The sequence below is a fragment of the Amblyraja radiata genome, chromosome 6, assembly GCF_010909765.2.
Source record: "Amblyraja radiata isolate CabotCenter1 chromosome 6, sAmbRad1.1.pri, whole genome shotgun sequence".
Taxonomy (NCBI): domain Eukaryota; kingdom Metazoa; phylum Chordata; class Chondrichthyes; order Rajiformes; family Rajidae; genus Amblyraja; species Amblyraja radiata.
In genome coordinates, this window is record NC_045961.1 from 30,311,915 (window position 1) to 30,325,537 (window position 13,623).

Consider the following 13,623-nt stretch of genomic DNA (forward strand, 5'->3'; position numbering starts at 1 on the left):
TTTGTTTTTTAAACTTAAGTGATAATTTTAGTGGAATTGGAATGACAAAATGGCATGTACCATCACAAAAAAGCACTGAAGCGGTGTATGCAATATGTCAGCACAAGCCTCGCTCTCTTCTGATTGAGCATTGCTTCTCAGAAGGTCCCACAAAGCTGAAGTGTTAGCTGTGGTAATGGGAAGAATGGACCCCTTTCGATGACTTGAATGCTAGGACCACTATGTCTATTGCCTTCACCTACACTTTACACAAATTACTGCTGATCCTTCTGCTTTGATACCATTAAACGAAATACAAACTATAACTGATTAAAACTGAATTGGGACAGATTGTATATTAGAAACTTGAATAGGATTAGTTCCTTGGATTAAAAGATTCAGGTATGAGAGAAGGCCACACAATCCAATCCGTTCGACCAATCATAGAGTCTTTGATTCATAGAGTGATACAGCAGGGAAACAGGCCTTTCGGTCCAACTCGTTCATGCGACCAAGATGCTCCAACAAATCTGGGTTGACCTATCTGTTTAGGGCTGGATAGCAGTTATTCTAACTCCCAGTTACAGTATAGTGTTCAGTTTTGTCCAATACATTATTACTCTTCTCTCACTTGAGCCTTCAGCATTACGAGTAGCAGTCTAGTCGTGCAATACATTGGATTGTGTGGCAAATGTAGAACATAGAACACAGAACATAGAAATGCACAGCCCAGGAAAGGGTTCTTCAGCGCACAGTGTCTGTGCTGAACAGGATGTGAGCTAAACTAATTTCTGTGTGCACATCGCCCATAACTTTCCCATTCTCTGCATATTCATGCGGCTATCTGAAAAGCTTCTTAGATTCCACTTTCATATCTGCCACCAACACCACCCCTGGCAGCATGTTCGAAGTATCCATCAACCTCAGTATAAAAAAAAACACCCACACGTCTCCTTTAAACTTTGCCCCTTTCATCATAAAGCCATGCTCTCTTGTCTTTGATACTTCTACCCTGGGGGAAAGAATGTTCTGACTATCTATACATTTCATAATTTTATATACTTCTATCAGGTCTTCCCTCAGCCTTCAATGCTCCAGAGATTGTTAAACCTCCCCTGATGGTTAATACCTTCTAATCCAGACTAATTCTGATGAACCACTTTTGCAGCCTCTACAAAGCCTCCACATCCTTTTTAATGGGGCAACCAGAACGATATACAATACTCCAAATGCAGCCAAACCAGAGGCCTATAAAGTTGTATCTTGACTTCCTGATTCTTATACTCAATGTCCCAACCAATGAAGGCAAGCATACTGTACACCTTCTGTATCACTCCATATGTGTTTGTTTGTGTTGCCACTTTCAGGGAGCTACAGACTTGGAACGCAAGAACCCTCTGCATATCATGCAGAGACGGAAATCGCTATCAAAATATGGGGGACACACAATTTCTTGGTGGCCACGCGCGCACACACACACGCAAGGTTTCGGAGGCTTCGGCCATGGGCCCTGTGGACAGTAGCATCGGAAGCTGACCTGGTTGGTGATTGACTCCGAACTCCAGCAACAGCAGCTTCGTCCGCCCCAAATCGTGGGGCTTGAATCATCCCGTTTGCAGGACCTTTCATCGCCCGGCACGGCTTATAATTGGTGGGCAGGGGCTTCAACATCGGGAGCCTCGATCGCCTTGACGCAGCAGTTTGACTGCCTGACCGCGGGGCGATGGAAGATTCTGCGTCTGATTTTAAGGTGATAAAAGGCCCGGCGAATGGGCCGATTCAGCCCTTAGAAAGCGTCTGATATCCGCTTGAATCTTTCAAAAGCTACAATGTGATAAATAACACTTAAACAAATAAAACTGAAGCAAATAAAGGCAAACAGACGAACCAACCTTGGAGGGGGGAGAGAGAGATAGAGAGAGAGAGAGAGAGAGGTGTGAAAAACACACTAAATAATGCGAGTGACCATGAATGAGGGACTTACCTGCAAGCCAGCCAGGAAACCCGTTCAACCGGAGCCATTAATGACCTGACCCATTTAAATCTTTCCCATCCACATCAGACAGCTTTAAGAAAATCTCCGTGAATACCTTCAGTAATACTTGAAGGTCAAAACACAATTGGTCACACATCATGTTAATACGGTATTAATAGAGACATTTTACAAGCTCTTAACAGTGACACCCCCACTGTCTCGCAGAAAGCGGCGATTTTAATAGATTTTTTTTCACCGAATTTCAAAATCCCGTTACAAAACATGGGGTGGATTGTCCCCCATCACTCAAAACATTGGAGTGACGTGCCCCACCCATCCCACCCGGGATTTCCGCCCATGTGCACATGAATGTTTTTAAGGGCCTTGCCAATACCTGTATGTTTTCTCCTTCCATTTGACCTCCCAAAGTGCAACATCTCACAATTGCTCGAGTTGAACTCAGTCTGCCATTTCTCCGCCATTTCTATAGCTAATCTATATCCCACAGTATACTTTGACAACCTTCCTCACTCCAGCAATCTTAGTGTTGTCTACAAACCTACTAACCAACCCGTCTACAATTATGTCCATGTCATTGATGTATATCACAAACAACAGAGGTCCGACCTCAGATCCCCGTGGAACTCCAGCCTGAATAATGGACTTCCTGCATAACTATATGTCTTCTATGGGTAAGCCAGTTCTAAATCTATTCAACCAAATCACAGTGAATCCTGTGCATCTTCATCTTATGAATCAGTTTATCATGGTGGACATCAACAAATGTCTTATTAAAATTAATCTAGACAATATCCACCATCCTACCATCATCGATTACCTCCATCACTTCCTCAAAAAATGATCAAGTTAGTAAGACATGATCTGCTGCATGCAAATCCATGCTGACTACCCCGCATTAGCCCATTTTCTTAAAATAGGAGTCAATTTTACGTGCCTATTGTGCTTCTTAATGTTGATGTACAAATCTTTAAACGTTTCAATGTTTAAAGACTATACTCCATCCATGCTTTGTTCCAGAAATGTATCCCTGCTCGATTGCTAATTCTTTCAATCCATTTAGAATTCTTTCAGCTAATCCTTTCTAAACTAGTTCCTCTGTTTGTGTAGCTTTGTAATTATTGTAAGAAACTACACATTGCAACTGACCTAGGGTGTTCAAAGGTTTGCTTCGAAATATCTTCAGATTTGATGTGGTTTTTGAAAATGACCCGGTGCTGAACTTTCTGGTATTCATATATCTAAGTATCATTGGGCAGTCAGCAGTAGTATTGAAGTTCGTATTGATCGCTAACTGAAGCTTTCATTTCAATATTGGTGCATTCTGCATTATTTTCACTAATGACATACATAATGTTTAAACTATGCTATTCATCAACTTCAGTATAATTGAGATGCCATTAAATTGGAACATTGTCATCTTACATTATTCTGGCTGCAGTCCTACTTGTCCTATTTAATTTGAAGAAATTAATTATCCAGTCCATGCTACGTGAAGGTTGGTCTCCATTACAACAGTATCACCTTTTGCTATCAGTCTCACCTTTAGAACAGCACATCTCAAGAATTGGCCCTTCAACCCACAATGCGTGTACCAAACATAATGCCAAGACTAAATCTCATCTGCCTACACATAATCCTTATCCCCCCCCCATTCTCTGTATATTCATCTACCTATACAAAAGTCCCTTAAATGCCACTATCTGCCTCAACCACTCTTCCCTTCCACACATTGGCTTTAAACTTTGTCCTCACCTCATAACTATGAACTCCAATCTTTGATCTTTCCATCCTGGAAAAAAGGTTCTGAATCCCCGCAACCTTCGGCATTCAAGAGAAAACAATCCACGTCTGTCTGTCCAACCTCTCCCTGTAGCTAATACCAAGCATCATTGTGGTAAACCTCCTCTGCATCCTATCCAAAGGCTCCACATCTTCTCTGCAATGATGCGAGCAGAGCAATGCACCAAATGCAGCATAAACAAGTCCTATAAAGCACAATCATGATTTCCTGACTCTTATATTCATATCCTAAACAATGAAGGCACTCATACCACCTTTGTGATGCCATTTTCAGGGAGCTATGACCAGATCCCGAGATTCCTTTGTACATCAATGCTGTTAAGGGTAGTGCCATTAATTGTATACTTTCCCCTTGCATTCAACCTCCCAAAGTGCAGCACTTCACACTGCTAGGCTCTATTTACTTCCACGACCATGGTTTAGGATCAAAGTTTCCAGTTATTTTTGCTGTTTTCCCATTTGTAGTACAGTACTTGCATTAATGTTATGCGCTAGACAAGATTATTTAAGGTTTTGGAATCTTTCTCCATGAATGCAGCAATTTTACGTTCATGCTCACACGTTAAATCTTGCACATTTAGCACTTCAGATTAAATTTACTCAGCTATTAATCATTGAACTTACCTTGCAATTCTCAGCTCTGGAAGGAGTCAGAATTACGGCCTTGAGACAGATTTTACCACACAACTCTATAACCACTAATTATAGGTAGTGATTGTGGGAGATTTCAATTTTCCACACATAGACTGGGAAACACATTCTGTAAATGGGCTGGATGGGTTGGAATTTGTAAAATATGTGCAGGATAGTTTTTTGCAGCAATACATAGAAGTACCTACTAGAGAAGGGGCGGTGCTGGACCTCCTGTTAGGAAATGAGACGGGTCAGGTGGCAGAGGTATGCGTTGGGGAACAGTTCGGGTCCAGTGATCACAATACCATTAGTTTCAATATAATTATGGAGAGGGTCAGAACTGGACCTAGGGTTGAGATTTTTGATTGGAGAAAGGCTAACTTTGAGGAGATGCGAAAGGATTTAAAAGGAGTAAATTGGGACAGTTTGTTTTATGGGAAAGATGTGGAAGAGAAATGGAAGACATTTAAAGGTGAAATTTTAAGAGTACAGAATCTTTATGTCCCTGTTCGGTTGAAAGGAAATAGTAAAAATCGGAAAGAGCCATGGTTTTCAAGGGAAATTGGACACTTGGTTCGGGAAAAAAAGAGGGATCTACAATAATTATAGGCAGCATGGAGTAAATGAGGTGCTTGAGGAGTATAAAGAATGTAAGAAGAATCTTAAGAAAGAAATTAGAAAAGCTAAAAGAAGATATGAGGTTGCTTTCGCAAGTAAGGTGAAAGTAAATCCAAAGGGTTTCTACAGCTATATTAATAGCAAAAGGATAACGAGGGATAAAATTGGTCCATTAGAGAGTCAGAGTGGACAGCTATCTGCAGAGGCAAAAGAGATGGGGGAGATATTGAACAATTTCTTTTCTTCAGTATTCACCAAGGAGAAGGATATTGAATTATGTGAGGTAAGGGAAACAAGTAGAGTAGCTATGGAAACTGAGGATCAAAGAAGAGGAAGTACTGACACTTTTGAGAAATATAAAAGTGGATAAGTCTCCAGGTCCGGACAATATAGACCTGTTAGTTTGATGTCAGTGGTGGGCAAATTAATGGAAAGGATACTTAGAGATAATATATATTAGCATCTGGATAAACAGGGACTGATTAGGAACAGTCAACATGGATTTGTGCCTGGAAGGTCATGTTTGACTAATCTTCTTGAATTTTTTGAAGAGGTTACTCGGGAAATTGATGAGGGCAAAGCAGTGGATGTTGTATATATGGACTTCAGTAAGGCCTTTGACAAGGTTCCTCATGGAAGGTTGGTTAAGAAGGTTCAATGGTTGGGTATTAATGGTGGAGTAGCAAGATGGATTCAACAGTGGCTGAATGGGAGATGCCAGAGAGTAATGGTGGATGGTTGTTTGTCAGGTTGGAGGCCAGTGACTAGTGGGGTGCCACAGGGATCTGTGTTGGGTCCACTGTTGTTTGTCATGTACATCAATGATCTGCATGATGGTGTGGTAAATTGGATTAGTAAGTATGCAGATGATACTAAGATAGGTGGGTTTGTGGATAATGAAGTAGAGTTTCAAAGTCTACAGAGAGATTTGTGCCAGTTGGAAGAGTGGGCTGAATGATGGCAGATGGAGTTTAATGCTGATAAGTGTGAGGTGCTACATCTTGGCAGGACAAATCAAAATAGGACGTACATGGTAAATGGTAGGGAATTGAAGAATGCAGGTGAACAGAGGGATCTGGGAATAACTGTGCAGTTCCCTGAAAGTGGAATCTCATGTAGATAAGGTGGTAAAGAAAGCTGGCCTTTATAAATCGGAGCATTGAGTATAGAAGTTGGGATGTAATGTTAAAATTGTACAAGGCATTGGTGAGGCCAATTCTGGAGTATGGTGTACAATTTTGGTCGCCTAATTATAGGAAGGATGTCAACAAAATATAGAGAGTACAGAGGAGATTTACTAGAATGTTGCCTGGGTTTCAGCAACTAAGTTACAGAGAAAGGTTGAACAAGTTAGGGCTTTATTCTTTGGAGTGCAGAAGGTTAAGGGGGGACTTGATAGAGGTCTTTAAAATGATGAGAGGGATAGACAGAGTTGACGTGGATAAGCTTTTCCCACTGAGTGTAGGGAAGATTCAAACAAGGGGACATGACTTGAGAATTAAGGGACAGAAGTTTAGGGGTAACATGAGGGGGAACTTCTTTACTCAGAGAGTGGTGGCTGTGTGGAATGAGCTTCCAGTGAAGGTGGTGGAGGCAGGTTCGTTTTTATCATTTAAAAATAATTTGGATAGTTATATGGACGGGAAAGGAATGGAGGGTTATGGTCTGAGCGCAGGTATATGGGACTAGGGGAGAATACGTGTTCGGCACGGACTAGAAGGGTCGAGATGGCCTGTTTCCGTGCTGTAATTGTTATATGGTTATATGGTTATATGGTCTCTCCTAACCTTTAAACCTTACACTTGTAAGCTTTATGTGAACTTGTTATAGTGCTGGATTAAAGTGATTCTACAATCTCACTATCACCTCACTGAATGAAAGCTGTCAGGAGGTCTCTCATCTCCATTACAGTGCTTGTTTCCTTGTGCTCTTACATGGCTTCATTTTGAGCAGATGCACTTTCATCATTGCCCACAATTTGAACAATATTTGTTGCCCCAATGAATGTATCTGTCCATTCTCTGCAAGAACTGAAGGTTCAAGTGTTTTTAACCACAGTCAGATTGTGGCTAAACTGTCTTTTTGCCGTGTTCCTATTTTAACAGTAGAAGGCTTGTACTCAATAATCAATATGCATTACCCTTTATTTTTTTCTGTACTTGTGTCTGAAATCTAATCCCTTTGCTTTAAATCTGCCAACTGAAAATACTGCAACAAATCTTCTAGAAATGTTCAGATTCTCCCTGCCACCGTAAATATCCAGTTACTGGATGTTGTTATTGACAACATTGCTTCCTGCAGCTCATCCTCATTGTCAGTGTAATGGTCTTGAATGGAAGAACATGTGCCGTGTCCTGAATGATAAGCAGGAAGCATGAAGAACTCTGGATGATGTTGCTGATTTATGTAAGGCTCTCTTTAGACTGTGCCCATGTGCACAGTAATGCATACCTGATTAAAATGTCATGTAGCCAGTGGTATGAATATTGATTTTTCTAACCTGTTTCCTTTATCATAGTTACATTTTTGCACATCTTTCATTCGTTTGTTCTATATCTCTCTACATCAGCGTCAATATCTCTTGATTCCATTTCCACTGACTCTCAGTCTCGACCTGAAACGTCACCCATTCCTTCTCTCCAGAGATGCTTTCTGTCCCGCTGAGTTACTCCAGCTTTTTGTGTCGATCAGCGATACTTACATATACTACCGTCACTTCTCCACATTTTCCATATAATGCGTCAAAACTACCCTGACACTGCAAAATGAAACAGTACTGGATCACATCAATTGCTTTACTAGATCATATTAAACAAGAAGCATTTCCATTGAATTTCAAAGCACTGTTTTTTGTCCATTTTCACTTTGTCTTGTTTTCAGGAGCTCATATAGAGGTTCCAGCACAGTGCTTAAAAGTGGCTGGGAATGCCCACAGTAGTTAAAGAGTCCCGACTAAGTCTTCAACTCTATTCAGTTGCTGGGTGAGCTGCATCTAATACTTCTTTAACATTGCCCTCATCTTAGCAGACCCCCCAGAATCAATCACATAACCAAGGCTAATTCCCCTTTCTTATTCCTCATGTCTTACTTGTCAGAAGACATCGTGAATGCTGGAGGTGTTGTAGCAGTGGCCCAGGTGTATTTGTACATGGTACATATTAATGTGCAGGTTAGAGCGGAATGGAGTACTCGACAGGTTAGAGCGGAATGGAGTACTCGTGAAGACAGACCAGAGTAACTGGGCAACATCAATTGTGGCCGTACCCAAGGCCGACAAAACTGTTCGACTATGTGGTGACAACAAAGTCACAATCAACCAAGCCGTTGATGATGAACAATATTCGTTACCAACCTCGCAAGTTCTGTACGCAGAACGTAGCGGAGCAAGAGTCTTCACTAAACTGGATTTGTCTCACGCATACGCCCAACTCAATGTCGACAAGGAAAGTCAGCAGAACTTAACTATCAACACACATAAGGGCTTGTATTCATATACAAAGCTGCCCTATGGTGTGAAATCCTCCCCAAATTTTTTCCAGTCTGTCATGGACAAAATATTACAAGGCATTCCACACTGTGTGTGCAACCAGGATGACCTACTGATATTCACACGAGTATTCACTCACACGACTGAACTGCCACAATGTTAAACTGCGACAAAGTAAATGTGCATTTGCGCAGTCAGAGGTGGTCTACCTTGGACTCAAAGTAGATGCCAACGGACATCGCCCTGTGAAGGCGAAAGTGGAAGCAATAGTGAATGCACCAAAACCCAACAATGTGTCAATGTGTCAGATCATTCCTTGGGATGGTGCAATTCTATGCACGATTCTTCCAGATTTAGCAACTGTGCTAAAGCCACTACATCATCAGCTACAAAAAGATGTGAAATGGACGTGGGGAAAGGAACAGCAATGTGCATATGACATCTGCAAGGAAAACTTGACAAGTGACAAACTCCTTGTTCACTACGATACAACATGCGAGATGAAACTTGCTTGTGATGCTTCAAGTTATGGTGTAGGTGTAGTGATCTCCCACGTAATGAATGACGGACAGGAAAAGCCTGTTGCTTTTGCATCCCGCACCCTATCACAGAGTGAACGCAATTATGCACAGATAGAAAAGGAAGCACTCAGCATCGTGTTCGGAATTAAGAAATTCCATCAGTTTCTTCTCGGCAGACCATTCACCCTAGTGACTGATCAAGGTTGAATACAGAAGCTCCAAGTGCAATGCAGTTGCAGATGCATTGTCCCGGATGCCCCATGAGAACTCTAATGTGGGAAGTGAGAACTCAATCTACACACTGCAAGTTGTAGATGAAGACTTTCCCGTGACTGCAACATAAATTGCAGCAGAAACAAAGAAAGACACTGTGCTGAAGTGGGTCTATGAACAGACATTGAACGGTTGGACTGAAATCGATAGTGGATTGAACTCAGTTCTGAACTCAGAGCTGAAGCCTTTCCATAATCGACGCCATGAATTATCATGTGAGCAGAGATGCATTAAGTGGGGTTACAGAGTGGTTGTACGAGACTCTTTGAGAAACAAAATTATGAATGAACTTCATGCCGAACATCCTGGCATAGTAAGCATGAAGTCAATTGACAGAAGTTTTGTGTATTGGCCTGGTATTGACAGTGACATCGAGTCACTGGTGAGCAAATGTAGCGTCTGCCAAAATTGTGGGAACTTCACTCGCCCCTCTGCAGGAACTATACATCATGAGGTGCAACTGCAGTTCCAATAAGATCATAGGAGACCATAGGTGCCCTCTCAATGTTGTTTCAGACACAACCACAGGACCAGTGATACAATTTCGGATCAAGATTGTTTAGGACTTTGAGGTGAACCTGCAGGTGGCAGTCTTTCCATACACCTTCTGCCCTTGTCTTGCAAGTAGCAATCATGAATACCCAAGGTGCTGCTGGAGTAGCCTTGATGGGTAGCGCAGTGCATTTGTAGATGGTACACGCTGCAGTCACTGCGCACCAGTGGGAAAATGCATGAATGTTTAGGTTGTCGATAGTGTGCCAACCACATCAGCTATTTGGTCCTGGATGATAATGAGTGGATGGACACGCAGCTGCTCAGGGCAAACCTCCACCTGGATCACCACTTCACTTTCCACATCTCTTTGCCAAGTGCACAGTGCACAAGCAGGTGGATGATCATCTCATCTGCACCATCACCTTGTGGGCGGCAGCAGTGAGATGTCGATGGTGCAAGAAGGATCTGAGGCAAGGGCCATTATCACTGCCAGCCAACAAAGGTCGATGCTTGTTTGTGAGTTCTGGCGATGAGGTGTCCTGCTTTGGTAATCTGCCCAAGAAGCCATGTTACGGGATCCATCGTCTTCTTCATATGCAGAGCCTGCAGATGTTTCATGCTGTCCACTGCTTAATGAACAAAGATGTTTTCCTGCAGAAATATTTGTGGAACCTCTGCACTTAGTAACATTTGCCGTTTATGTACTTTGGCTCTACGTAGAGCTTGAAGCGGCAACACAGTAAGGTGGCCATCAGGATGAAGCCTATGTTGGGTCCATTCTTCCCCCTTTCTCTGGAGATCTGCACATCATGACGCAATCCATTCTGGATCTCCAGATGAAAAGTAAAATGGGTCAGATTACCTCCATTGGTGAAGAGCAGGGTGCAGATTACATGTGTGATACGTGCAGAAGTGCCAAGAGCTTGTTGTACCTGATGATGGGATCCTTATCCACCATTAAAAGGGAGCATTGTCCATTTCCAATTCATGTTTCTCCTTGGATATCTACTCCAGCCAATTCTTGCCACATACCTCAGCACTTCCAAACCAAATTCCAAGCACCTTCAGATCATCAGAAACGATATTGAACCAACAGATTATTTTTTTTCTCCTTCAATATAACCTTTGGTTTCATTTCGTTTTGGTCTGAGTGAGTAGGAATGGTACAACTGAACAGCTTCTAAGAGTCAACCACTGTCAGCGGGTCTGGAATAACATATACATGAGAATAGGTACGGATGGCAGCTTTTCCCCTCTGGAAAACAAATGGGTCTTTTACGACCATATGTTTTTGTTGTCTCCATAACTGCATTTTTTCCCCCAAATTCCAGATTTTTAATTGAATTTTAAAATTCCCCCGCTGCTCTGGTGGGATTTCAAGCTGCATTTCTATATTAGGAGCTTAGGCCTCTGGACTATCAGTCTGGCTTTGGCAGTCAGCAGCTCTCAAACGTTAACATGAGCTGTATCCTCATGAGTACTTTCTGCACTGCATTTGCTGGAGGCACACAAAGAGATGCAATAATCAGGGAATTATTCAGAAAGAAAATGTCATGTTTAGAAACCGACTTGAACTGCTGCTCAATCTTGTCTTGATTAGTTGTTCAAGCTATGGGACATTAACACCAATAAGGTCCAATTCTATGTGGCGGTCATAACAAAATGTCCCAAAAAACTTCACAGGAACAATGGTGTGGATTGACCCAACTGTTACTGGTGTGGGTTGACCTAATTGAACAGAATCATGAGCTGTCAGATGATCAGGATCAGCTTCTTAGCAGCTTCTGTGGATGCAGAACTATGTGGCAACCTGGAGGTTATTAACCAACATCTCTGACCACTCATCCACCACTGGAATCACAGTGAAAGAACACCCATGTGCTGGTGAAAGGGAAAAGTGTACATCCCATCTGCCTCTCAGCCTCTCAGCTCAGACATTTGCCTAACAGCTTTATACTAGATTGTCTGACCAGCAGATAGAGCCTAAAATGAAAGGGACGTGCAAGTAAGTGAATTGTTTAATTTATTTGACTTCATTTTAATGTTTTAAATTATTTTAATAAATGTGAGGTGACCTTTAAATGTTTTAAATTATTTACTTTTGTTGCATTAGTATCTTTGAAGAAAATCTCTGACTTTCAAGAGACTTTAAAAAAAACTGTTCAAAAGTTTTGATAGTGATGAAAGGTGGCATATCACCACCCGAAGCCCAACAGCTGGTTGGAAGCCTGTTCACCTCACTGGGATTCCAGATGTTAAGGGCCAAGCAATGCTTGAGAGAAGGTAACAGGTGGACAGGTGGGTTTGAGGAGAGCCACGTCCAGATCAATCAGATAAGATCTGAAATAGAATCAAATAAAGAGCAAGCAAAATAAATGACCAAAAAAAAAATCTGAAGAATGGTCTCAACCCGAAACGTTACCCAATCCATCACTCCACAGATGTTTACACCTGCTTTTTGTGTCTATCTTGATCAAAAACTTGGCCAATTACATAAGTTTTGCAGGGTATTTTTAAGGCAGGAAGAGCAGTAAAAACAGTTGGAATCTTAAAATATGAAGCAAAATGAGTGTGTAATTGATGGTGAATTGGTCTTTGTGTGAGTTAGGGGAAAGAGGCAATAGACTTGTGAATATTTCAAGTTTGCAGGGGATGTAAAGTGTAGAAACACAGTGGAGACCATACTCTTCCAATTCTAGTTTCTTATGCGGACCAAGTTCCATTCAGACTGCTATGCTGTTGGTCCATGTCTACCTTGATATTGCTCCTCTCTCACTGCTTCTGAATGGAGGGTTTGTCATGTTACTCTGACATGACTTCCTCTTTTCGCGCTGCAGGTCATGACACACCCAGGCCAATGGGCTGCAGTAATGATGTGTTGTTAGGGGGCAAAAAGACACCTAGATGTTGTCAGCCGTGTTCTTGGTCTTAACTGGATGTCCATGGGAATTGTCAACAAGGAGCAAAGTTCTATTGTCCAGGGCCTGCTACAATATTGCCCAATGAAAGGGGAGAGAAATAGTATGGTCCAATCCTGGAAACATGGTGCTGTTATATCAGGGCTTTATATGAGATCCCCATACAACTAGAAGAATGGCTCCCTCACGTCTCTGAGTGATAGATCAAGATGCATCAAATACCCTTATATTACCTTCGAACATAGAAAATAAATAAAATACAGCACAATGTCTGTGCTGAACATGCTGCCATGTTAAACTAATCTCCTCTGCCTACATGATCCATATTCCTCTATTCCCCCTACATCCATGTGCCCATTTATGAGACTCTTAAAACCTGTCAGTCTTACTGTCTCAGATAACATTTTATCTCTGTACCACTCACTCCCCTGACATCAGTTTGAAGAAGGGTCTTGACCGGAAACGTCACCAATTCATTCTCTCTGCAGAGGCTGCCTGTCCCGCTGAGTTACTCCAGCATTTTTTTGTCTATCCTCGATTTAAACCAGTGTTTGCAGTTCTTTTCCACACAAGCTTTAACAGATGGCTGGTGTCCATCAAACACCTTTCATACTCCTTCTCTAAATCATATTTGGTATTAATGCATTAGCATGCAATGATTTCTTGGTCAGGTGGAATCTTCAGAACTGCTGGGAGGAGTGGTGGGGGGTTGGAACCATCTTGAAAGATGCTCAGAATAAATTGTCTGATGCCTGTCAATCAGACGTTTCGTTCCAAGATCTTAACAAAGACAAAATGCCTTGGGAGTAAGTACAACACGCATTATGGGCGGAGGTGGTCTTATATTTAATTTTTGTTAATAAGGCTTTGTAACAAGAGGAAACGTGCTCTAAAATGTCAATG